General features: G+C 41.2%; 1 long non-coding RNA gene across 1 annotated transcript in view; it reads right to left on the reverse strand.

The window, feature by feature from the left end:
• Nucleotides 1-24,782, reverse strand: part of LOC135363765 (uncharacterized) — a 48,403-nt gene that overhangs the window by 14,624 nt on the left and 8,997 nt on the right. Inside the window, exon 2 of the long non-coding RNA XR_010409823.1 lies at nt 22,222-22,388. This is a non-coding gene — a long non-coding RNA (uncharacterized LOC135363765). The remainder of the gene's footprint in view (nt 1-22,221; nt 22,389-24,782) is intronic.

A 24,782-nucleotide genomic window follows, 5' to 3' on the forward strand; every position in this document is an offset into this window, starting at 1 on the left:
TTTAGATTGTTTCCACTTTTTTCTTTTATAATGAATAATATGTGTCAAATTTCTTGTTCTCTACTATGGGACAGTTAGGTTCTTTGCGATTTTTAAAAATGTTCTAAATAGCACTTCATGAAAAATCTGTTAAGAACATCTTTACATATTTATCTAAGTATTTCTTAGGATAAATTTTTAGTAGTTGGTTTGCTTGTCAAAGAAGAAATGTACTTTTTAATGATTTTGGTAATTGGTTTTCAGTAATACTGTAACAATTTCTATACCCCTCCACAAAATATGAGTGTGCCTACTTCCTCACATACTCACTAGCATTGTGTATTATTTAAAAGTACTTCCAATTTGATAAATGAAAGTGCTTTTCTTTTTTGTATTGTTCCAAATTCATTTCCCTAATTACTTGTATGGTCTTTGTATTTATTGGTTATCCATTTTCCTTTTTAAGTAAATACTGTACTCTATTTGCGCTTTGGCTTATGTTTTCCCCCTACTGGAGTAGCCATTCTTTATCAATCCTTTGTCTACTTCATACATTTTTAGTTGTGGTTTGTTTTTATTTTTTATTTTTTTGCCATGTTTACATAATTATTATGTGACTAAATCTTTCACTTTTATTGCTTTATGGTTTCTGGTTTTGGTGTCAGAAAGGCCTTCCTTCTCCCAAAATTATATACATTTTTACCTGCAAGTAAAATTTATATAATTTCATTTTTGCTTTCAACCTTCATTACTTTTGTGGCTTTATATTTTACATTTATATTTTTAAGGAAGTTAAGTTTTCATAAGGTACACATTAGGAACATAATCATTTCTCCAAAATGTTTAATCAATGTTTTAGAATGTTAATTATCAAATAATTAATATCTTCCCTATTACTTGAAATGCCACCTTATTATGTACTGAATTCTTTTCTTTTCTTTTTTATAGATTTTATTTATTTATTTGAGAGAGAGTGAGAGTGAGCACGAGCAGGGGGAGAGGCAGGGGGAGAAGCAGACTCCCCAGTGAGCAAGGGGCCCTACGTGGGGCTCCGTCCTAGGACCCGGGGATAATGACCTCAGCCAAAGGCAGGCACTTAACTGAGTGAGCCACCCAGATGCCCTGTACTGAATTCTTATACTTGTGTTTATTTCTGGACTTTCTTTTTCATGATTTTCCACATCTGTTCTGGTGCTGTTGCCATACTGTTTTGATTACTATAGGTTTGTAATACATTTTAAAATCAGATGGAACAAGGAGTCTTCTCTCACTCTTTAGAAAATTTTCCTGCATAGTTTTACTTGTTCATTCTTCCATATAAACTACAGAATCACTTTATGTCATTCACAAGCACACACAAACATATACCATTAAAATTCATATCAAATTGCATTAAATTTGTAGATTAACTTAGAGCAGACTGCCATCTTAACAATAGTGACACTTTCCAAGCAAGGACGTGATAAGGCTATTTATTCAGGTGTTTTATAAACAACTTTCACCATCATTTCAGATTATATTATCTAAAATGACTCATGGGATGCTAAAAACCTACCAATGATCCATGGCTTAGGAGTACCAAATTTACTTACATGTCCAGATCACTTTCTTTTTTTTTTTTTTTTTAAGATTTTATTTATTTATTTGACAGAGAGAGAGACAACAAGAGAGAGAACACAAGCAGAGGGAGTGGGAGAGGGAGAAGCAGGCTTCCTGCAGAGCAGGGAGTCCGATGCGGAGCTCGATCCCAGGACCCCGGGACCATGACCTGAGCCGAAGCCAGACGCTTAACGACTGAGCCACCCTGGCACCCCCAGATCACTTTCTTAAGATGAGTACTTGAAGTCCAGATATTGGAACTGACTTAAGTACGAAGCCAACTTTGGTGCTCACCCTAAAAAACCTAAGAGCAATAACCTTGCCAAATATTACAGGAAAAAACATTTTTCTTTTAATGGGGGGTATCACATTTTAATGGGGGAAAATATGATTGTGTTAATTCTTCACCTTGTCCCCTCATCTACATTCCACCTGCCCTCCAAAAAAGTCACCTGCAGTTACATTCGGTGGTGATGGAGAAAGACCAAAGTGACAGCATTCCGAATGAGAATTCTCAGTAATTCTCTGACAAGCCCCCTGCTGCCCGTTCCCATCCAAACCCAGGATATGTGTGCCATGCACTCTATAACGTCTTGTAATGTGTCCCCACAGCCGCTGGAATGAGGAGAATTGATAAGAACACGGGACTCCTTGCTTTTGCCAAACTCCGCAGCGAGTTTCTCAAATTTGAGGGAGAGGAGGAGGTGACTGCACTTGGAATTAATCCCCACGGTTGTTCAGGACTCTAAATGACTATTTAATTTCTGACCAGATACAGGAAGCAGGCCGTACCCCCAACTGAGGGCACGCCGACAAAATGGCCAAGTGTGATCCTTAATTTGTCAATAATGATTTTAGGCCGTGACCCTTAATAGGACCCTGTCACTGGTGAGGTGATTTATGCCTCCTGCGATGACATCAGTACGAATAGTGCTGATAAAAGAACACTTATATTGGAGCAAACAGGATGATGAATGGAATCCGGGTCTCCTTAGTCATCTCATTACTGCCTCCCCTTCACCACGGAGCTAATGTAGCGAGTCATCGCGCGCCTGGGGAGTAGTTTGGAGGCTGAATTTAATAGCGAAAGTGCGGGAAATGTATTGCAGCCCTGGGTCAGGAGTGGCGGAGGGTACATTTTAAGTCTGTGTATACAAGAACAGGCAATCGTGCCGAAAATCGCTACCCGTCTGTGCCACCCAAGACCGCGCCGTGCCCACATCTCATTGGATGGCAGAGTTTTCTCCGCATGTTTTCAGAATGTGATTCTAAAATCAGAGCGTCTGTTATCTTCAAGACCATGAGGGTCTTCCTCTTGAATATATGCCCCCACCATCCCCTCTCGCAGAGACCCCTGATCCTCAGGCAGAGATGAGACTTGCAGAAGCGCAGGAATGGTGGGAAGAGGCCCCTCCCAACATGTGGGGCGCAGGGGTGGGGGGTCCAGCACTGGCTAGCTGTATGGCCTTGGGCAAGTCACTTGGCCCCTCGGCAGCCCTAAACGCTCCATTTTTGGAAAAGGGAGGGTCTAGGTGTATTTCCAAGTTTTCTTCTTGCTCCGAAACATAAGGCTTCTGAAGAGTCCCTGCTATGAGAGCAAGAACGTGAACAATTAACCCAATCTTCCCCTGAAAATACCAATTCTGGGTAATATCAATGACAGAGGGGCTTTGCACATAATAAGGAGGGGAAATACATCCCCAGAGGCTATTCAAAAGATGTGTGTGTCACCCATAATTTGGCCAGCCCTTGAGTGCAGTGACTGCTGTACAGAGGGGAGTAGATGCAGTTTTATTAGTGCAATTTTATTGCCCTCACCAGCTGCACTCTTTTCTCTATAAAAGGTAATTACTTCCAATAGTAACAAGCTAATTGATTGCTAATTAAATCAATTGGCACACTAACCGCTGTCAGAAAGTGACAGATTAGCGGGTCATGTGATGGCGTGTTAGTAATGAAAAGTGGACATGGTCTGAGGGTGATTGACACATGAGATGAAAAGCGATTTGGGATCTCCGAGGTGGTCAGAGAGAGGGCAGGGAGAACATGATTGATTCAATGGTGACTGTCAGAGAGGAAATGAGAATTGAATGGAATTCAGTGTCTGCCCAAACCCTCACCACATGATGCTCCACGTTTTTTCACATGTAAATCAGGGAGATGGGGACTTCTTGCAAATGAAATGCCAAAATAGAAAGGACAGAAGGGAGGGGGTGCCCAAAGTGAGGATGTGTAAGCCTTAAAGAACAGTTTTTTTTTCATTTAGAAACTTGCAAAAATGTAATAAGAAAAATAAATATTGTTCATAACTTGCCCGCGAATCTCGGCAACCTGGCTGTCTGGGCGTGCTTCTCATCTTTGAATGCGTTTTAGAAGGTGCTTGTCTGCTGTCATTATCAAAGAAGGAAAATATTTACTGTCTGCCTTTGCAATGCATCATAGCCTGATTAGGATGATGGATTAGATGTAAATTTTGGGTCCAGGGAACGTGCAAAATGACTCTGCTGCAGTGTTATAAATATGTTCCAAAGGAAGTGACACTGTCATAGTTCACATTTCCCATGCCCACTGCCTTGTGTGCAGCCCCTCTGAGTCCTGAAATCACTTTGGAAGTTCTGAGCTGCCTTTATGCAGAGATGGAGTCAGAAAGACAGCGCGGGGTGGTCTGAGGTCAGTGGAAAGTCCCTATCTTGATACCCTAAGATCTCTACCCACAACCTCCTGAAGGCTGAAATTCGATCATAAGCCCCTTACCACTTTGGCTTTTGACGTCTCCTAAGTCCCCTCAGGGAGAAATGGCAAAACGAAGACCTGGGGGTAAATCCGACTGCATTTACTGGCTGTGGGTCTTCAAGGAGTCACCCTAACTTCCCTGAGCCTGTTTCCCCACCTGTGAAATGGATAGAATACTACCCCCTTCCCACGGCTGTGGCGAAAACAGAGACAGCTTGCACAGAATACCCAGTGCGCAAAAAGTGCTTGAGAAATGGGAGTTAACAGCACTGATGCTAGCAGTAGTTAGAGCCTGAGCCTCAGCATAGACACCGGTGCAGCCTGGTCTGGAGGCAAGACTGGATTTTCGAGCCAGAAAGAGGTGGGGTGAACAGGAATTCTGAAATGTCCTCCCCTTTGAGGAACTTACCTAATGTCTGACATCTCCAGTTTTGTGATTTGAGAATGGAGTAAAAACACCTATCTTACATTTGGGGCTATTTGGGATTCAATAATTTAAAGCACGTGGAGATTCTAACACAAGTGCTAGTAAGTGTTACCTCCTTTTCCTACCCACTGAGACTGGAAAAATCGGCAACACTGCCCCTGTATGGGAATCTTGAAAGGCTGGTTTTTCTGGGAAGCAGGAGCATGACTACAATGGACTTTAGAACTCTGGCCTTTCTTTTTTTTTTTTTTTTTTTTTTTGTCCTCTACAAGTCCCTGTCCTGGGCATCTGTACCATATTAAACACTTCTGAATACTCTAGTTGTGATTTCAGTATCCAGTGGGTGGGGTGTTGGTCCAATAACAAGGCAGCTTTATCACAGGATCTCCATGTGCCCATGCGGGGTCAGGGTCTGCAGAGCCCTCTCGTTGCAATAATGAGCCCCAGGGCCTGGTGTCACAGCTTTGCTGATGATGGGGAGTTCTCTCAGACATGAGTATGCCAAGAAGCAGAGAGATGAGCAGTGCGTCTCCTCCTGCAAGGGGCACTCTCTGGCACACCCACAGCACACCTGCAGCTCTCCTGGAAGTATGCAGGACCAATCTTTTGGGGGCCAATGATTTCTCAGCAGCACAGCTGTCTCTGATTATCCTGAAGCCTCTCTGAAACAGAACCATGTGTCCATATCCCTTAGGAGCGTGTGCACACACTCATACCCGTCGTGCTCTGGTTCTGCTCAGAGGAGCCCTGCTCGTCCCCCAAAAGGTGAGTAATCTCACAGCAGAGAGAAGGGTCTGTTAGTCCACAGGGACTGGTCATGATACTTAGAACTTTTCTGAGTGACATAAGGACTCCTGGACATACATGATGAAAATTCTCACCATGCCCATGAGGACTTGGCCCAGTGGTTTTCAACCTGGCTGCACATGGGAATCACCTGGGGAGCTTAAGAAACACAGAAGCCTGAGTCCTGCTCCTGGGATCTTGATTTAGGGGTCTGGGGTGCCACATGGGAATTGGAATGCTTTTAAAGCCCCCAGATGGTTTTATGATAGCCGAAGTTGAGAATGATGGCCTGGCTAGATAAGGCAAATACCCGTGTGGAGCAAGGGAGCACCCAGGGAATGATTTTTTGCCACATGAAAGTGTTCTCAATTTGCTCCTGGGTTTCTGAAATCCTGTCATCTGGGACAACCATCTATGGTGTCACGGTATGAGGATTAGGCTGCAAATCAACCTTCAGGAGGAAGGTGGGTTCCTTATAGTGGGTGCCCTATGGACCTTTCTAGAGAGCACGCTTCATGGAAATGAGTAGTGAGCTTAGGCCACTGGGTTCCTACAGGGGAGAAATAGTTGTGTAGATGAGTGTTGGAGAGCCTCCATATTATCTGAGATCCGGGCCTGGCTGCCAGGCCATAGGCCAGTGTTTGGAGGCTATGGGGTTCTTCTCCCTCCTTCCCTCCCTTATCCCCAAAGTCACAAAACCCCCAGAGATACCATGGACAGAGCCCAATCCTTTCTCATGGATCCCTCTACCTTGTGGGCATGCAGGCTTCAGTGGGAATAGATCTTTGGTGAACTCCAGATATTCAGAATCTTGAGTGGCTTCCATCTCAGTAATTGAGACCTGAGCTGTGCTACCTTCTGCAGATAACTTGTGTTTGCAAAAACAAGACAGTTTTCAGCAAATTGTCTCAGGAAAATGTACAGAGACTTTGTGGTTTGAACTCTCTCCCACCTCGACAGAAGGAGGCCAAGCACCAGCAGGGAGTGGATAAGTTCTTCCCAGTCTACCCTGTCCAGGTTTTCCCAGACAAGTTACAATCATGTACTATCATTTGCTGACACAGAGAACCCATCCCATTACCCAGGCTTCTGTTTAGCCACAGAACGATTGTCCTTCCAGACAGATGATGCAGGCTTGGTAATGAGAGGCAGTGTGATACAGTGGTCAAGGACACAGACTCTGGAGCCACATTGCTGGGGTTCGAAGCCTGGCTTTGCCACTGTCTAGCCATGTGATTGTGGACAAGTTCCTTGAACTTGTCTGTGTGCCTATTCCTTCATCTGTACAGTAGGAGTTAATTACATGTATATACCCCATGAGGTTGTTGTAAAGATTAACCAACAAGTATATCTAAGAGTGCAAGCTATTATTATAACAGCCCAAAAAGCATCAGGTAGAGGACACATACAGAAAGAACCCTGCAAATACAGAAGAGCTGCCCTCATTTTAAATGATTAGAGGCAGATGTTTTCCAGAAACTATTGGAAGAAAAAAAATCCTTCTTAAAATTAGCAGTTGGATTATTGTTAAAAAGTTTGAATTAGACAGCTTCAGATAAAGACTGTAGCTTTTCTGGTTAATTATTTGTTTGATTGGAGGAAGCAATCAATTCTAGCCTGGACCACATAGTAAAGGAATAATATGAAGAAGAAGATAAGTAGGTGTATATTAGGAGATTCATTATAAGGAACTAGCCTCCATAATTGTGAGGTTTGACAAGGCAAGTATAAAGTCCATAAGGCAGGACATCAAGAAGGGCAGGCTAGAACTGTCAGGCAAGAGCTGGAGCTACTTATCCACAGGTAGAATTTCTTCTTTCTTCCTCAGTTTTGCTCTTAAGGTCTTTCGGCTGATTGAGTCAGGCCCACCCAGATTATCTAGGATAATCTACCTTATTTAACATCAACTGATAATGGACTTTAGTCACATCTATAAAATACCCTCACAGCAATACCTAGATTAGTGCTTGATTGACTCATGACTACAGCCTTGTCAAGTTGATAGACTAAACTGATCATCACAGTCTACTCCTCGTCAACTTGGCATCCATACAGATCTTCTTAAACCAGTATTCATTTCCAAATAAAGGTAATAGCAAAGTGATACTTACACGTAAAATGAGACAACTACTCTGCATACAACCAAAACATGCTAACCTTTTCCTCAGGAGACCATGCAAAGTCCTTGGAAAATGTTCATTTTTCTCCTCTGATATTTTATAATTTAAATACTGTGATACAAGGCTAACTACCATTAGTATTATCCTATGTTAGATGATAAGGGGACAATAGAAGAAGAAAACAAAAATTTTTGTTAGTATATAGAGAAGCATATTTATAACAAAATAAGGAATAAATACTCGTAACTATTATAGTCCTGATTTCTGCAACTGGTCATGGCTATAACTATCTTCTTTCCCTGTGGAGAAGAGAGGCATGAGAAACCCAAAGTAGTTAGGTGGCAATCTCAACTTCCAGTTTAATGGGATCACTGTTGCATCTCCTGCTGGAAGCATTCCTCCCTTTGGAACTAAAACCTCTAGACCAGAAGAGTGTAAGATCATCGGGGGTGGGAAGCAAAAGTTCTGCTAGTAAATGACTAGGGGTAATGGTGAGTGAAGCCACTCCCACCTCTACCTCTTAATTTCTGGACCCATGAAATACTAGGTATGGGAGACAGGGCATGACATATTTGATGCTGATTTAGAACATATCCAGCCTCTTGCAGGACATTACCCAAGCCTCACTTATATTGCCACCTACCACTTACATTGCACTACAACTGAGTCTTCATAAGGCCATTCCTCCATTCTATCAAGTCAGTTGCTTCAGGATATTGGGGAACATGTTAAAACTAGAGAATTCCATGGGTATGGGCCCATTGCTATACTTCATTTTCTGGGAAGTGACTTCTTTTACAAGAAGTAACAATGAATAAAATATCATGATGGTGGATTAGGCATTGAGTCAGCCCATGGATAGTACATCTGGAAGAAGTATCACATGAAGGAAAGGCAAATCTATATCTGGAGTAAATGTGTATTATAGTTAGAACAAAGGGCTCTCCCTTACATGATAGAAGCAGTCCAATGTAATCAATCTGCCAACAGGTAGTTGGATGATTATCCTAGGGAATGGTGTCATACTGGGGACTCAGTGTTGGTCTCTGCTGCTGGAAAATTTGGCACACAACTATAGCCAGATTGTCCTTAGTGAGTGGAAGTCCATGTTACTGAGTCCTTGCATAACCTCCATCCCTTCAATTATGGCCACTTTTTGGCCACTGGGCAACAGCAGGAATGGCTGGGCAAAGAGGCTGACTGACATCCACAGAATGGGCCTATCCATTTAATTACTAAAATTTTTCTCTGCCAAGGTCACACTTTGGTGAGCATTCACATGGGACACAAATGTCTCCTCATTCTTTGCCTATTCAGAGAAGTCTATTAATATCCCTCTTCCCTAGATCTGCTTGTTGCCAATTTTCTAATCACATTTCCTCCAGGTCCATGACCATCCAACAAAACCATTGGCTGAAGAACATAAATAAGTACGGACTGGTACCTCTGGCCATTTCTCCTTCCTATGAACAGTCAGGTGCACTGCTTAAAATTCTGCCTGTCTCTTTGAAAATGAGACACAGCCCTTCAGGGGTGTCCCACAAAGGGACTATAGTTTTGTAACTGTCCACTTTCAGGTACTGCCTGAGTAAGAGGTAGAACCAACTATTAACCAAGCAGAATTTTCTTTTCCTTAGTCATTCAGTCATAGGAATATTCCATGAGGCCATATATGCAGTCTGGGTTAGAGAAGGTTGTAGGAATCATAGCCATGGATATTTGGGCCATTTCCTCTTATAACTTACTTGTGCCTTCTAGCTCTGCTTGAGCCCAATCTCACATATACAACTTCCATTTGATAATAGGGTGTTCTTGTGCATGACCAGCTGTATGGTTTGGTGGGTCAGTTCATGATGGGCAGCTCAGATCATATGATTAAGTGTTCAGTCACTATTAAATCCCAGTAGCAAGCCAAACACTGTTTCTCAAAAGGAGAGTAGTTATCGACAGGATGGCAGGACTTTGCAGCTAATCTTCAAAGCCCCAAACAGCCATTTTATTTGCCACTGATACTTCAAGCCCCATAGGATTTGCTGGATCAAGTGGCAGAGAAGCTTGTGCAACAGCCTTGTTTCTTCTGGACCCTAGTCAAAGTTATCAGCTTTTCACGTGACTTGGTAAATGGGCTGGAATTAGCACACCCAAATGAGAAATGTGTTGCCTCCAAAATCCAAAGAGGCTCACCATGCATTGTGCCTCTTTTTTGGTAGTAGGAGTGTCCAGATACAACTCATCTTTCACCTTAGAAAGGATATCTTGACATGCCTCCTACCACTGGACTCTTAGAAATTTCACCTAGGTAATTTTTGTCTGATTTATTTCCTTTGACATACAAATGTCTTAATATATTTAGAGTAGTTTCTATTTCCTGCTCAGTCAGGTCTATTAGCATAATATTTCAATGTAATGGGCCAGTGTGGTGTCTGGTGAATGTGAAAAGTAATCAAGGTCTCTATGGACTAAATTATGCATAGGACTGGAGAGTTGACATACCCTTGAGATAAGACAGTGATGGTGTATTGCTAGCCTTACCAGTTGAAAGCAAACTGCTTTTAGTGATCCTTGCTAACAGTTTTCAAGAAAAAAAACATTTGCCTTATCAATAGCTGCATACCAAGTACCAGGGGATGGGTTAATTTATTCAAGCAACACCACCTCACCTGGAACAGCAGCTGCAATTGGACTAACCATCTGATTAAGTTTATGATAATCCATGGCCATACTCCAAGATCTATCTGTCTTCTGAACAGGTGAAATAGGAGAGGAGAATGGGAATGTGGTGTGAATCACCACCCCTGCATCTTTCAAGTCATTGATGGTGTCGATAATCTCTGCAACCCTTCCAGGAATGCAGTATTGCTTTTGCTTTACTACTGTGTAGGTAGGGTTCTAGTGGCTTCCACTTGACCTTCTTTACTATAATAGCCCTCACTCTGGAGGTCAGGGAACCAATCTGAGATTCTATCAGTTGGTTCTGGAAGTATGAATATATCTATTCCAATTAGGCATGTGAGAACTGAGGAAATAACCATGGGATGGGCTCAGGGACCTACTAGACCCACTCTGAGATGGATGAGCTAAATCACTATTGATCACCTGACCTTTGTAAAGCTCTACTCTGATTTGTGGCCTGCAGTGACATTTTGAGTCTCCAGGAATTAGTGTCAGTCCAGAGCCAGTGCCTGATAGTCCTCAGAAGGTTGAATATTTCTCTTTCCCCAGTGCACATTCACATTCATATAGTATCAAACATAGGTCCTTTTGAGGTAGACTGGGAGAAAAATTAACAGCATCAATTTCTGATAGTGTATTAGAGGTCCTCCATCAAGAGAACACTTTCATTCAGTGGGTTCTGGGTCTACAAACTGCTCAAGTCTAGAATTTGATTGAGGTGCTGTGACCCTCTGTTTTGATGACTCACACTAGACTTCTGTTTATTCTATCTGGAACTCTTCCACTTATATAGGTCAAGTAAAAATTACATAGAGTGCCTCTCTATTTCCTCTCTAAGGATATGAAGATAACTAACCAATATTGTAGGTCTCTGCAAATCAGCCTGCTCTGATTACTACGTTGACACTGTTGTCCATTACAGTAGCCACACCCACATTGCCTTTGGTAATTAAGTGCTGCCACTTGTCCCCTGTCACTCTGGGTTCCAATGATCTCCGTTGCATTTAAGCATCCCAGTTCAGTGGTAGCAATGCTCACTGGACCTATGAGAAGAACAACCACAAAGTTCTTCAAGGATGCTGGAGATCAGATCCCCTCACATATTCATAGTTATGGTAAATGTGTGTCCTCTGAGCCCTTTCAGGGTGGAGGAGGTCTTACATAATGAAATCCACTCTACCATTCCACTCTCCCTAAGCCTTTGGATGCCTGTCTCTACAGTATACCAAGACTATTCTGGCACTTCAGTTCATTTAATGTAGATTACTTTCAGGTCTGTGTTTCAGCCAACCAAAATACTTTTAGAGCCTTTCTAAACCCTCAAGCTAAAGGATATATGAGTACCAAGCACTCTTATCTTGAAAGCCACCATAAGGATAATAATTAACAGTCAAAATAAAACTGTTTCAAGCCTCTATCACATTTATTATTAGAGCCAATGTCCTCCCAAAATTTTCATGAATTTTGAGGGGTTTAATTTTTTGTTTTCAGCTTTTGTTCTGCCTTCCTTTTGCTCCTGAGATCTCAATTATCTTTCCTTCTGGGGCTCTTTTTTTCCCCTCTAACCTGAGTCACCCCAAATGGGGAACAAAACTCTGCTGTTTCCCCCTAAATGTTTCCTGCACAAGGAAGTTGTGTGAAACAGATTTAGAGGAATGGAGGGAGGTTATTTCGCAACTCAAAATGAACCTCCAGCTTTAATGTGGGAAGTCCTCAGCCTTTTCTACCTATGGGACCTACTTTCTGGGGTTTCTTCATCTCCTGTACTAGGCTTTTCCCAAGGTGGCAGGTCTTCTCTGCCCTTCTGTTCTTACCGAAACCTCTTGGTTTCTCCCTTGTCTTTCTTGGTTCCAGGCATCCTCTCTTCCCTCTCTGAGGCTGCCCAAGCACCTTCAAATGTTCTCATTTCATCACACACCACACTTTCGTATGTGCTTTTTGCTTCCTTTCTCCACTCCCTGACCAAATTTTCCCCAGGGAGGAATTTTGTCAAAAGCTTTTAACAATCAACATAGTTTTCCAACTCTATATAAAGTTTAGTCCTCTACAAATCTCTTTGCACATCTTTGCAAAAATTTTCAGGCTGATAGAGTAGGTGAGATTCTCACCAGTTTGCCAATGAAAGGGTTGAGATTGGGAGAGATGATGGGGCAGTTTCTGATCACCCAGCCAACGAGCAACCCAAGAAACAGACCGAGAGCTGATAAAGAACCTTTGACATAATTTTATCCAGCCTCCCACTGGGCATGGGGATCTTTTTTTACAGTGTCCCTGAAAGTTTCAAGAATGCTTGTATGGTATTTGTTTAATGGAAGAAAACCAAACACTGCATCATTTACTTGTTAATGATCTCATGGCAGACTATAGGGAATCACTGTTTGATGATCATCTTCAGCATAGAATGGCCTTGGCACCTGGGGCTTCCCTAAGTAGTGCCTTTGTCACACTTAGATTTTGGGGACTATAGTTCATGCCTGCCACTTCTCTGGGGTTATTTTGAGGAAGGAGCCTCTTTTTGAGCTGTCTTGGAGGGTCTTCCTTGGGAATTCAGAGGAGTGGGGGCAGAGAGAGTCTTGACTCTGGATGATGTCCTACCTGCCCTTTAATCTGACCGACTTCAGTTTTGACAGTGAATCCACCTGGCTTTCAGTTAAAGTTATATTTGCCCATTTGTCTCACCTCTCCCACCAACATAGCTACTTGATTCCTTATCAAATTGGATATTGGATATTGGATATCAGCATCTGGGTTCACCCTAGGGCTGGAGTTGGCCATAAGGCAAGATGGCTTTACCTTCTCCAGGGTCAACTTGAGAAAGGGGCTAAGAGTGTCTTCTGGAGGATACATTAATCTCGGACACAGAAGCTGTGAGAGCTACATGGAGAAGCAAGGCCATGGTCAGGAGATCATGACAGTCTCCGGGGAAGTTAGAAGGCTTGCAGGCCAAACATGAGGAGTGAGAAATTCAGAAAAGTAGCTGAAGGTTGGCAGTTTCCTCAATGCATTGTGCCAGGGTGAGAGATTATGCTTGCATCTCTCCGCTGATGGGGGCTGCAGTGAGTATCCTTTTAGTTTAGGGCCTAGATGGGTGAGGGCGTGGAGTAGAGCAAGCTGAAAAAACTCACTGGGCTGGAGCCTTGGATTTGCCTGTGTGTCTCCCCTCCTCCCTGCTCTCCTAAGGCTCTAGTATTCCCCCAGATCACAACTTTTTGTCCCCACCCTGTTTTTGTGACAATGATAAGAGTGGATCCTTCCTCACTAAGTCTACCACTGCTGTGGCCCCCACCTGGTAATAAAGAAGGACCAGACGCTGTTCAGGCCAGTCATAGTCAACTAGTGAGCCCCTCACTGACTGACTGACTTTGCTTACTTACTTGTGCCTTTGATTTTTAGGAAGAGAAATTAGAAGAATAAACCCCCTGTTTCTTTTCTGTCTTGCCCTCATTCTGGGCTTCATGGTTTCTTAAAAACAAAATCCTCAAACTAGCTAGAGCATCTTTTAGGGACTCCAAGGCCATAGATCCTTGCCCTGCCTCCTTTATCCATTTCCTCGGCCTGTACTTTCTGGTCTGCCATCTTATAGGGCTGCATTCTCTCAGGCAACATGCTATGCTTTTTTCTTTTTTCTTGCTTCATGTTTCTTGACCTAAGCCGGGTCATTTAACTTCAAGGAGAGCAGCCAAGTGTCAAATTTGGCCTTTCCCAAGTCTTGCTTACAGAAGGCCAAGCAATCCCCTGAAGTGATTGGCAACACTGTCTTTGGGCCAAATGCAGACGGCAGCTGCAGATGGTGCTATGGAGAGATAGTGTGCAGAAGGCACCTCCTGCCAATCCTGGACACCTAGGCCCGGCCAGGCCACCAGATTCCTGGCTCCTAGTCAGGATCCCAGCCTTCCCCCATGAAGGCCATGTGGGATTGCATCCAGATACCTTAGGAGACTGTCTGGCAACCTGTTCCCCCAGCATGAGGTACCTCCCTTCCCTGGCCTTGGAGCCAGCCAGAACTTGGGGAAAGAATGCCTGACAAAATTCAGGTCTCGGGGCCTGTCTGCATCTTCACAGCCTTTAGGAAAACCCCACTTTTCTTAAGCTTTTTTAGCTGACGCTTTTTGTTCTTATGTTCCATCTCTGACACTGTGGATCTGTCACCTTACTCTCTGAAACTCAGGCTCACAAAATAACCATCTGGCATGTTTGTGGTTTTAAAATGTTCAGCATTTATCACCCATTTCTTCTGGGAACAACATCTCAAAGTTCCTTTGTCCACTCCTAGCTCAGTCCATATGGATCTGGTGAGGATCCTGATTCTAGGTAAGGAGAGCATAACTCATGACTGGCCAGACAACACTTTGCATTCGCCAGCCACAGGGATTGGTTCAGGGATGAGCACGTGACCCAGCCTAACCAATCAGTGTAATTCCATTGTCTTGACCCATGGTTATTGTTTCAATGTTAACACACAACTCAAATTGTAATTAGAGTGAATTTTGCAACTTATGATATAGCAACGTGGAAAAGTATTCAGTTTTTAGCTGGATTTGAACCTGGAAAGAAGTAGGATGAGAGCTATGGGCACTATTTTACCACTACATGGTGCCTGAGAATAAAACCCATATGGTGACAGAGTCAAAAGAGAGAGTAACTAGGTCTTAAATGACATCATTTAAGTTCTGGGGTCAAACATTATCTGAAACTATTTCTACTCTTGGATTTTCTTTCCTGTTATATAAAATACTTATTTTTTCATACTTAAGCAGTTTGATTTTGATTTTAAAAATCCTAATATACCCTCTATGACACTCTCAACAGTTGATGTATCAAGCCTCATTTGAGGCTAGATAAGAAAATGTTTCTTTGTGACCCAGGACAAGATTCTGGCAGCTGAGTTTAGGCAAGAGAATGCAATTTCTAGGTGCAAAGGTATGCAAAACTTCACTTTTAGTAGTTACTGCAAAAGAATACCTATTCAAATGTTTTGCCCATTTTTTTATTGGATTGTCTATATTTTGTAACTGATTCATAGGGGTTCTTTGCATATTCTGGTCCTTTATCAGATACATGTTATGCAAATTTCTTCTCTATAGTTTCCTTTTCACTGTTTTAATCATATCTTTTGATGAACATTAGTTCTTAGTTTTAACAAAGTTCAGTTTATCAGTGTTTTCCTTTGTGATTTTTCTTTATATATACTGTTTAGGATATCTTTATGTATCTCAGCCAAAGCTATAAAGATATTCTCCTACATTATCTTCTGGAAACTTTATTGTTTTACTTTTCACATTTTTTTAAAGATTTTATTTATTTATTCATTTGAGAGAGCGAGAATGAGAGAGAGAGAGAGAGCACGTGAGAGGGGGGAGGGTCAGAGGGGAAGCAGAATCCCTGCTGAGCAGGGAGTCGATGCGGAACTCAATCCTGGGACTCCAGGATCATGACCTGAGCCGAAGGCAGTCACTTAACCAACTGAGCCACCCAAGCACCCCTTACTTTTCACATTTAAATCTATAATCTATCTGGAATTGATTTCCACATATGGTGTGATCTAGAGGTGAAGTTCAATTTTTTTTCCATAGGAATAACCAATTGATCAGGCATCAGTTATTGGAAATGCTATTCTTTCTTCACTGCTTTTCAGTGGCACATATGATATTATATACATAAGTCTGATATTGGATTTTCTATTCTGTTCCATTGGTCTGTTTGTTCTTGTATCAGTTGCACACTGTTTTAATTGCTGTTCTTGTCTAAAAGTCTTGATCAGTCCTCCAATTCTATTCTGTTTTCTTTAAAACTGACTTACTACTATTGACATTTTGCTTCTCTTGATAAAATTTAAAGTAAGTTTGTCAATGTCCAGAAAAAACTTGCTGGAAATTTTATTCAGGTTGCCTTGAATAGAGACATCAATGTGGGAAGAGTCGACATTTGTAAAATATTCCCCTGCCAACCTGTGAGCGTACTATATCCCTTTGTTTACCTGGGTCTTCTTTACTTTCTCTCAGTATATATAGTTCATATAGGTCATGTAGTTCTTGTGCAGAGGTCTTGTACAACTTTGGCTAAATTTCATCCTATGTAGTTAATGGATTTGATGTTATTGTAAATGGTTTCATTTTAAAATTTCATTTTCTAATTATCTATGTCTCTATAGAAGGATAGAACTTATTTTTATTGACTCTATATCCAAAATTGTTCTTTACTTATTTACTTAGAATTCTAATAATTTATTTCTACCTGCTTTGGGGTTTTCTATGCACAAAATACATCACCTGCAAATACGGTAAGTTGAATTTCTCCCTTTCTAATATTTATTTATTTATTTATTTATTTATTTATTTATTTATTTATTTATTTATTTCCTTAACTTATTAAGTTAGTAAGGACCTCTGGTACAATCCTGATATAAGTGATGATAGACATCCTTAACTTAGCTTAGATTTATTGACATAAAGTTGCTTATAGTGTTTACATAATTTTTGATGCCTGTAGACTCTGTAGTTACAATCCCTTTTTCATTTCTGATATTTTGTCTTCTAATATTTTTTTTGGTCATCTTGCTAGGGATTTATTAGCAAATCATTTTAATTTGACTTTGTTGATGCTCTCCATTATATGTTGGCTTTTGACTTCATTAATTTCTGCTCTTCTGTTATTTCCTTTGTTATAGTTTCTGTGGATTCAATTGCTATGTTTATTAACTTGAACTAAGCAAAATAGCAGTTCCTTGAGATGGGTACTTAGATCATTGTTTTTCATTCTCATTTGCTAATATATGCATTTAAGGCTATACATTTCCCTCTAAGCACTGCATCAGCTTCATCCCACAAAACTGATATGTAATCTTTTGATTAAAAGTCACTTCAAAATATATTCTAATATGTATTGTGATTTATTCTTTGATCCATTGATTATTTAGAAACATATTGCTTCATTTAAAAACATTTGGAGGATTTTTGAGTTACTCTTTGTCTCTGATTTCTTGCTTAGATCCATTGTCAGATAACATACCCTGTATGATTTCAATCCTTGGGTATTTGTTAATACTTTCTTTATGGCCCGATGTATAGTCAATTTTGGTAGATATTTCACATCTACTTAAAAGAATGTTTAGTTTTCAGTTATTACATCCAGTGTTCTATATGTTATTGGCATTTATACTGTTTGGTATTCTTTGAGATTTTTGGTTCTGTGGTTTGGTGTCTGATATTAGTACAGGAAAATTCAAAGTCATTATTGTTTCAATATTTCTTCTGTTCCTTTCTCTCTTTCTTCTCCTTCTGGTATTCCCATCACATGTATATCATACCTTTAGTAGTTGTCCCACAGTCCTTGGATATTCTGTTTTTTTTTTTCCTCCAGTCTTTGTTCTCTTTCTTGAATTGTGGGTTTTGGGGAGAAAGACCACAGAGGTAAAGTGCCATTCTTATCACATCATATCAAGGGTACATGTTATCAGCATGAAATCATTGTTGATGACCTGGCTGAGGAAATGTTTGTCAGATTCCTCTTTTATTTTGTATTTTTTGGAAGAAAGTCACTAATGACAGCCCACACTTAAGGAGCGGAGAGTTATGCTCCATGCCTTTGAGCTTGGAGCACCTACATGAATTATTTGCAATTCTGTACACATTTGCACAAATATGCACAGATTTGTCTTTTATCCCCTATTTATCTATCCATCTATTTATTTAATCATTTATTTTTAAAAGATTTTATTTATGTATTTGAGAGAGAGAGAGCATGAGCAGGGCCAGAGTGAGAGGGAGAAGCAGACTCCCCACTGAGCAGGGAGCCCAATGTGGGGCTTGATTCCAGGACCCTGGGATCATGACCTGAGCCAAAGGCAGATGCTTAACCAACTGAGCCATCCAGGCACCATATTTGATCATTTATTTATGTTAGTATGAACTCGCAGATATTTTATACTCTGTTATAATCCAACACTAATTTACTTTTTGCTTAACTTGTTCCAGCTTTGGCTGTTGGTTGCCTTTTCAGTTGGCTCCTGTGTTCCTATGTTCCTTTGCCATCATTAATGTAAGCTTATTTTTTTTAGCACTTCCTTAATTTTTGGCCTACAAGATACTCCAGGCTCATCTTGCATATTCCCAACCACAGTCCCAAGAATCAGCCATTTCTTCAAGGATACATCATTCCTTGTATTGGTGGATTTTATCAGAAACCAAGATCTGGGTGCTAGTTGTGCTCATTATTAATGGAGTTTTTGCTTCTCTCAGCTGACAGAGCAAGAAAACATGTGTATGCACATTAACCTGTGTATATATACACACATCTATAAATATTTCTCTGTATATCCATCTATGTGTATCCATTTACAGGATATCATCATGCTGATATCTTCATCTGAATACCTTCAAGTTTTTCTCTTTTGGTTTTCAGTGTTTGAAAATGAAGTGCCTAATTGTGGTTTTCTTTTCATGTAATATGTTTGAGATTCTTAAAGTTACTTGAATGTGTGGCTGAATGTCTTTCAATAGTTTTGGAAAATGTTTGGTCAGTATCTCTTCAAATATTACTTTTGTCCCCCTCTCTCTTTTCCTGGGGAGGTGGGGGAACTCCAGTTGCATAAATGGTAGATTTCTCTATCATATTCTATATGTCTCTAATGGAAATGTCTGCATTTTCTGTTCTTTTATCTCTATGGGCTTCCACCTGGATATTTCCTCTTGATCTATCTTCTAGTTTATTAATTCTGCCTTTTGCATGATGTAATTATTAACTTTGTCTATTCCATTTTTCTTTCAGTAATTTTATTTTTATTTGATTTTTTATAGATAGAGTCCAATTCTGTGATGAAATTTACCAAATTTTCTTTTAGTAAATTAATCTTAGATATTGTAAAGTCCTGATCTGATATCTACATTATCCAAAGCACCTATGGGTCTGTGTCTAGGCTGGCTTATATAAGATAAAGTGTAGAGGTTTGGGCAAGTTATCTTCCTCCAGCATTTAATTTGCTCCTGATAAGCAGTTAGACTATAGCCATATTACCTTGATCCAGTCAATGCTGGTATATTTCCATTTTCTCCTAATTCCTGAATCTTTTTTTTTAATTTAATATCCTTGCTATTTATTTATTTTAATTTTATTACGTTATGCTAGTCACCATACAATACATCATTAGTTTTTGATGTGGTGATCCACGATCCATTGTTTTCATATAACACCCAGTGCTCCATGCAGTACGTGCCCTTCTTAATACCCATCACCAGGCTAACCAATCCCCCCTCCCCTCTAAAACCCTGTTTGTTTCTCAGAGTCCATAGTCTCTCATGGTTCATCTCTCCCTCCGATTCCCCCCCCCTTCATTTTTCCCTTCCTTCTCCTAATGTCCTCCATGCTATTCCTTATGTTCCACAAATAAGTGAAACCATATGATAATTGACTTTCTCTGCTTGACTTATTTCACTTAACATAATCTCCTCCAGTCCCATCCATGTTGATGTAAAAGTTGGGTATTCATCTTTTCTGATGGCTGAGTAATCTTCCATTGTATGTATGGACCACATCTTCTTTATCCATTCATGTGTTGAAGGGCATCTCGGCTCTTTCCACAGTTTGGCTATTGCAGACATTGCTGCTATGAACATTGGGGTGCATATGGCCCTTCTTTTCACTACATCTGTGTCTTTGGGATAAATACCCAGGAGTACAATTGCTGGGTCCTAGCTTGCTTAACAAGACCCTTCCACTTTAGTAGGTGCTAAGATCAGGTTTTGACCCCCCAGCACTATAACTCCATGGAAATCTCTCTTTAGTTGTTAGCTTTTCAGTTCCTGCTTGGCTTCTCAACATGTAACTTATATGTTGACAAATGACTCATTAGGAAATTGTATACAAAATATCAAACTCAATGTATTAGTTTGCTACAGCTGCTATAACAAAGTACCACAAACTGGGTTGCTTACCCAATGGAAATTTATTGTCTCAAGCTCTGGGAACTAGATGTCTGAGATTAAGGTATTGGCAGGGTCTTGCTCTCTCTGAAGGTGCTAGGGAAGGATATGTTCTAGAACTCGCTCTTAAATTTTGGTAGTTCCTTGACTTGTGGAAGCATATGTCCAATCTTACATGGTTTCCTGCATCTCTGTTTCTGTGTCCAAATTCCCCCTTTTTTATAAGTACATAATCATATTGGATTAGGGACATAACCCACTCCAGTATGATCTCACCTTAAAATTACATCTGCAAGACCCTATTTCTAAATAAGGTCATGTTCAGAGAGACTGGGATTTAGGACTTCAACGTTGAAATTTTGGGGGAGATACAATTCAATCCATAACACTCAACACAAAGCATTTCTATTTTCTTCTGTATCTTTGTCCCTTAAATCCTGGCTTTCCTTGTCATTGTTTAATGGCTTCAAGCATTTTTTTTCAAATTATATTCTGTTTTTATAATTATTTTTAGCAAGAAAATTAATCTGATACTAGCTATCCCAGCATGACTGAAGGTATAAATCTGACTAATGCAATTTTTAACATGGTATTTTTTTTTCATTTGAAAACTGAAGGAGAGTAATATAATGACCATATCAGGCATGGGATGCATAGTTACTGGCAAAGAGACAGCTGGGGGTTTCCTGGTTAGGGGAAAATGTTATTGAGATAAGATAAGGGAATTCAGCAAATAAATCTACACACATCCTAGGTAGCCCGTGTGTTTTGGGAGTCTATGTAGGAGGAAATCATTCCATGGTTTCGTCATCATTTTTCTGAGAATTGATTTAACCCCTGGCCAAGCATGAATTGATAAGCTTCTTGTGATTAGCCGTAGACTGCCCATATTCACTGTATTTTAAAATAATTCCTTTTTCCCTCCCCCTGCTGGAAGCATGGGGGAATTTTTCCCTGATATTTACTGTGAGAACTTGGTTCAGCAACTGGAGATAAAACTCACAAAAATGTGAGGACACCCCTATGATTTGGTCCCTCTGAAATTTTTCAACTCACAGCTGTCCACACTGAGCTTTCAACAATTTGTCAACTATAGTTCGGGTTTTCCTGCGTGTGAGTCTCTGCTCCAGTATGCCTTGACACTTTGGGCCACCTTCTGTCTCTCTAATCTTGGGGGCAATATTGGTTTGCTCTGTGTTCTCCCCTCTCTTACAGATTTAAGGAGAGTTTTTGATTCTCAGTCTGGTCAGCTCTTTATTTGTTGATGGAAGCCAACATATTATCTAGTTATACTTGTTAATTATGCCTTTTAACCCATCAGTATACCGTATGATATTTTTCTTCTTTGTTTTTTGATTTGTTAAAGAGTTATGTTAATATTTCTAGTTCTAGTTCTCCTTTTAGTTCTGTCCTTTTTTCTGTTTGTTTGCTTTATATGTTTGAAGTGACAGACAAGTTCTTACCTTGGGGAGTTCATAGTCCAGTTGAAGAGGAAGACGTTATTCAAATAATCTCAGAAATGTAAAATTGCAACTTGGATAAGAGGGAAGGAGGAGAGGAGCATATGTTCTGTGCTCATAAAAACCAGACCCCAAGGTTGTTTGTCAGTCTAGCCAGGTCTTCTTAAACCCCACCAGTAGGCAGAGCATCCAAACAGGCTTGGTATAGTGGTGGTTCTCAATCCCAGCAGCATATTAGAATTATATGGGTGCTTAAAAAAAAAATCCAAGACAAGAACCCACCCCCAGGCTGACCAATTAGACTCTATGGGAATGGGATCTGGCATGTAATATTTTAAAAAATAAATATCCCTGGGGGATGTAAGAGACAGGCTGAATAGAGAACACTGTCTTGGGAATAGAGAGTCCCAGATGCCTTAGCTTCATTGTTTGTCACCTCTTGGTTGTCACCTCTTGGTTTAGCTACCCTTCTGATTTCTGCCTGGTCTCCTGCTTTCAGTTATGAAACTGTTGCTTTGTTCACTCACCTCAGTTCCAGCACCTGGGTTCCTGGCTCATTTGCACGCACATTTGCAATAGGAATCTCTTGCAGCTGATCAGGACCCATGACCTCGGCGTCCACGTAGGTGTGGCCAACACCCACGTCCCTCAGCCGGGGCCTGAGCTACTGAGGTAACTTCTTAATTTGAATGACCTAAAGAGAGAGGGCAATAAGAGGGGTCCAGGATGTGCAAAGTGGGGTCAAAGCTTTCTTGGGGGAGGGGTACAGACACTCCCTGAACCTCTGTGTGACCAGGTGGTGTCTACTGCAGGACACAAGCCCAAGGTTACAGTGGCTCTGAGCTTCTAGGAACCTCCCAAGACAGTGCTCAGAGCTACAAGGACCATATGACTGGCCAAAACACTTGCCTTCAATTTTTTGGTGAATGTCCCCCACTTCTAGGACCAACATATACCCTCTCAATGCCCCTCTCACAAGAACCTCACTCCCTGGCCAACTCTATTTCGCTGCCCAGTGGGGAGCACTCATGGGCCCCAGAGCCCACTCATTTCCCTTTTTATGTCATTCCTACTGTGTCTCAGTTCCTACCTCAGATTGCTCTGTGAGTTCAAAGCTTGTTATAATCCCCACCAAAATCTGTGGGTATTTCCTTTTCCAGATTGAGGGACGATTCATATGCTTTGATAATAAACTGGACAAGACAAGGCACCCACTTCAGTGAGAAAAACTCAGTTCCTCTTCCTCCGTTTATCCTCTTGAGGACTTGGGGGTTTTGCCCCTGAATTCCAGTGTCAGCTGCCAGATCCTACAATGACATCACTTCCTGCCCGGATTCAAACTCCTGCCTGTTACTGGGCTCCCTTGATTGGCCAGGACCTCTGCCTGGCCTGACTCCTGCCCTGTGCCTGCTGCTCTGCCCTTTGTCTCCTCTCCTCTGTCTCTTCTGTTGGGCTTGTGTGGGCTTCTCTGGGGCCCATGGGTGCTTTTGCCTTCTGAGCACCAGAGGGTGGATGCTATGGGTCAGCAGAGGGAGAGATTCCTGACGCCTGATCTGTGTAGAGAGTTGGGAATGCAGAGAAGAAGGAGTGAGGCCTCTGTGGTGGGCGATGGAGGGGCTCTCCTCCCACCACGTGCATAGCGTGGAAGGTCATGGGATGTTGTAAACTTGTCACAGTAAAAAAAAGGATAGGGTTGCAGGAGCCTCAGATTTTGTAGGGATTACGGGAGGGCCTCTTGCAAGCTGATTTGATACCTCTGAGCTCCACTAAAGGCTCAGTCAAGAGGGCTGAAGTTTGGTTATAAGAATCAATGTCTGAAACTTCTAAGAAAATTATCTGTTCAGAACAATGGCTTGTCCAACTACTGAAATCCAGAAGGATTATTTTTTTCCTGTGGGTGTTTATAAAAAGGAGATAGCTAGTGGATCAGGAAGTAGACCCAAGAGCTGGAATGCCTGGATTCAAATGCCAGCTCCTTCCACAGTTTGGCTATTGTGGACATCACTGCTATGAACGCTGGGGTGCAGCTGCCCCTTCTTTTCCCTACATCTGTATCTTTGGGGTAAACATCCAGTAGTGCAACTGCTGAGTCATACGATAGCTCTATTTTTAACATCTTGAGGAGCCAAGATGTCCTTCAACAGATGAATGGATAAAGAAGATGTGGTCCATAAACACAATGGGATATTACTCAGCCATCAAAAAGGATGAATACCCACCATTTGCAGCGACATGGATGGAACTGGAGGGGATTATGCTAAGTGAAATAAGTCAAGCAGAGAAAGACAATTATCATATGGTTTCACTCATATGTGGGACAGAAGGAATAGCACGGAGGATCATAGGGGAAGGGAGGGAAAACTGAATGGGAAGAAATCAGAGAAGGAGACAAACCATGAGAGACTCTGGACTCCAGAAAACAATCAGGGTTAGAGAAGGGAGGGTCGTGGGGGCTGGGGTAGCCGGGTGATGGGCATTAAGGAGGGCACATGTTGTGATGAGCACTGGGTGTTATACGCAACTAATGAATCATTGAACACTACATCAAAAACTAATGATGTACTATATGTTGGCTAACAACATAATAAAAAGAAATGCCAGCTCCTCTACTTCAGAGCTGTGTGACTTTGGGCGATTTGGGTAACTTCTTGTGCCTCAGTTTCTCTATCTACAAAATGTAGATAATTGTAGAATCTACCCTGTAGGGCTTTAATGAAACTTAAATGAGTTAATATTTGCAAATCTCTTGGAATAGTACCTGGCACGTAGTGTCATACAAGAATTTGTTAAAAAAAAATTTAAGTATCCTCTTCAATGGTAGCCGACAGTGTCCTTAACAATATCCCAACATTTACAATTTCAGTAAGTTTCAACTACTTCAGTAAGACACAATATGTTTCATTTAGCTGGTTTGTGTGTGTGAACGAGCATGCCCAGTGTGTACATGCACACTTTTTTTTTTTTTTAAAGATTTTATTTATTTATTTGACAGAGACAGAGATAGCGAGAGCAGGAACACAAGCAGCGGGAGTGGGAGAGGGAGAAGCAGGCTTCCCGCGGAGCAGGGAGCCCGATATGGGACTCGATC

Source organism: Mirounga angustirostris, unplaced genomic scaffold (genome assembly GCF_029215605.1).
Source record: "Mirounga angustirostris isolate CCGP_5_RB_7025 unplaced genomic scaffold, mMirAng1.0.hap1 SCAF_3, whole genome shotgun sequence".
NCBI classification, from domain to species: domain Eukaryota; kingdom Metazoa; phylum Chordata; class Mammalia; order Carnivora; family Phocidae; genus Mirounga; species Mirounga angustirostris.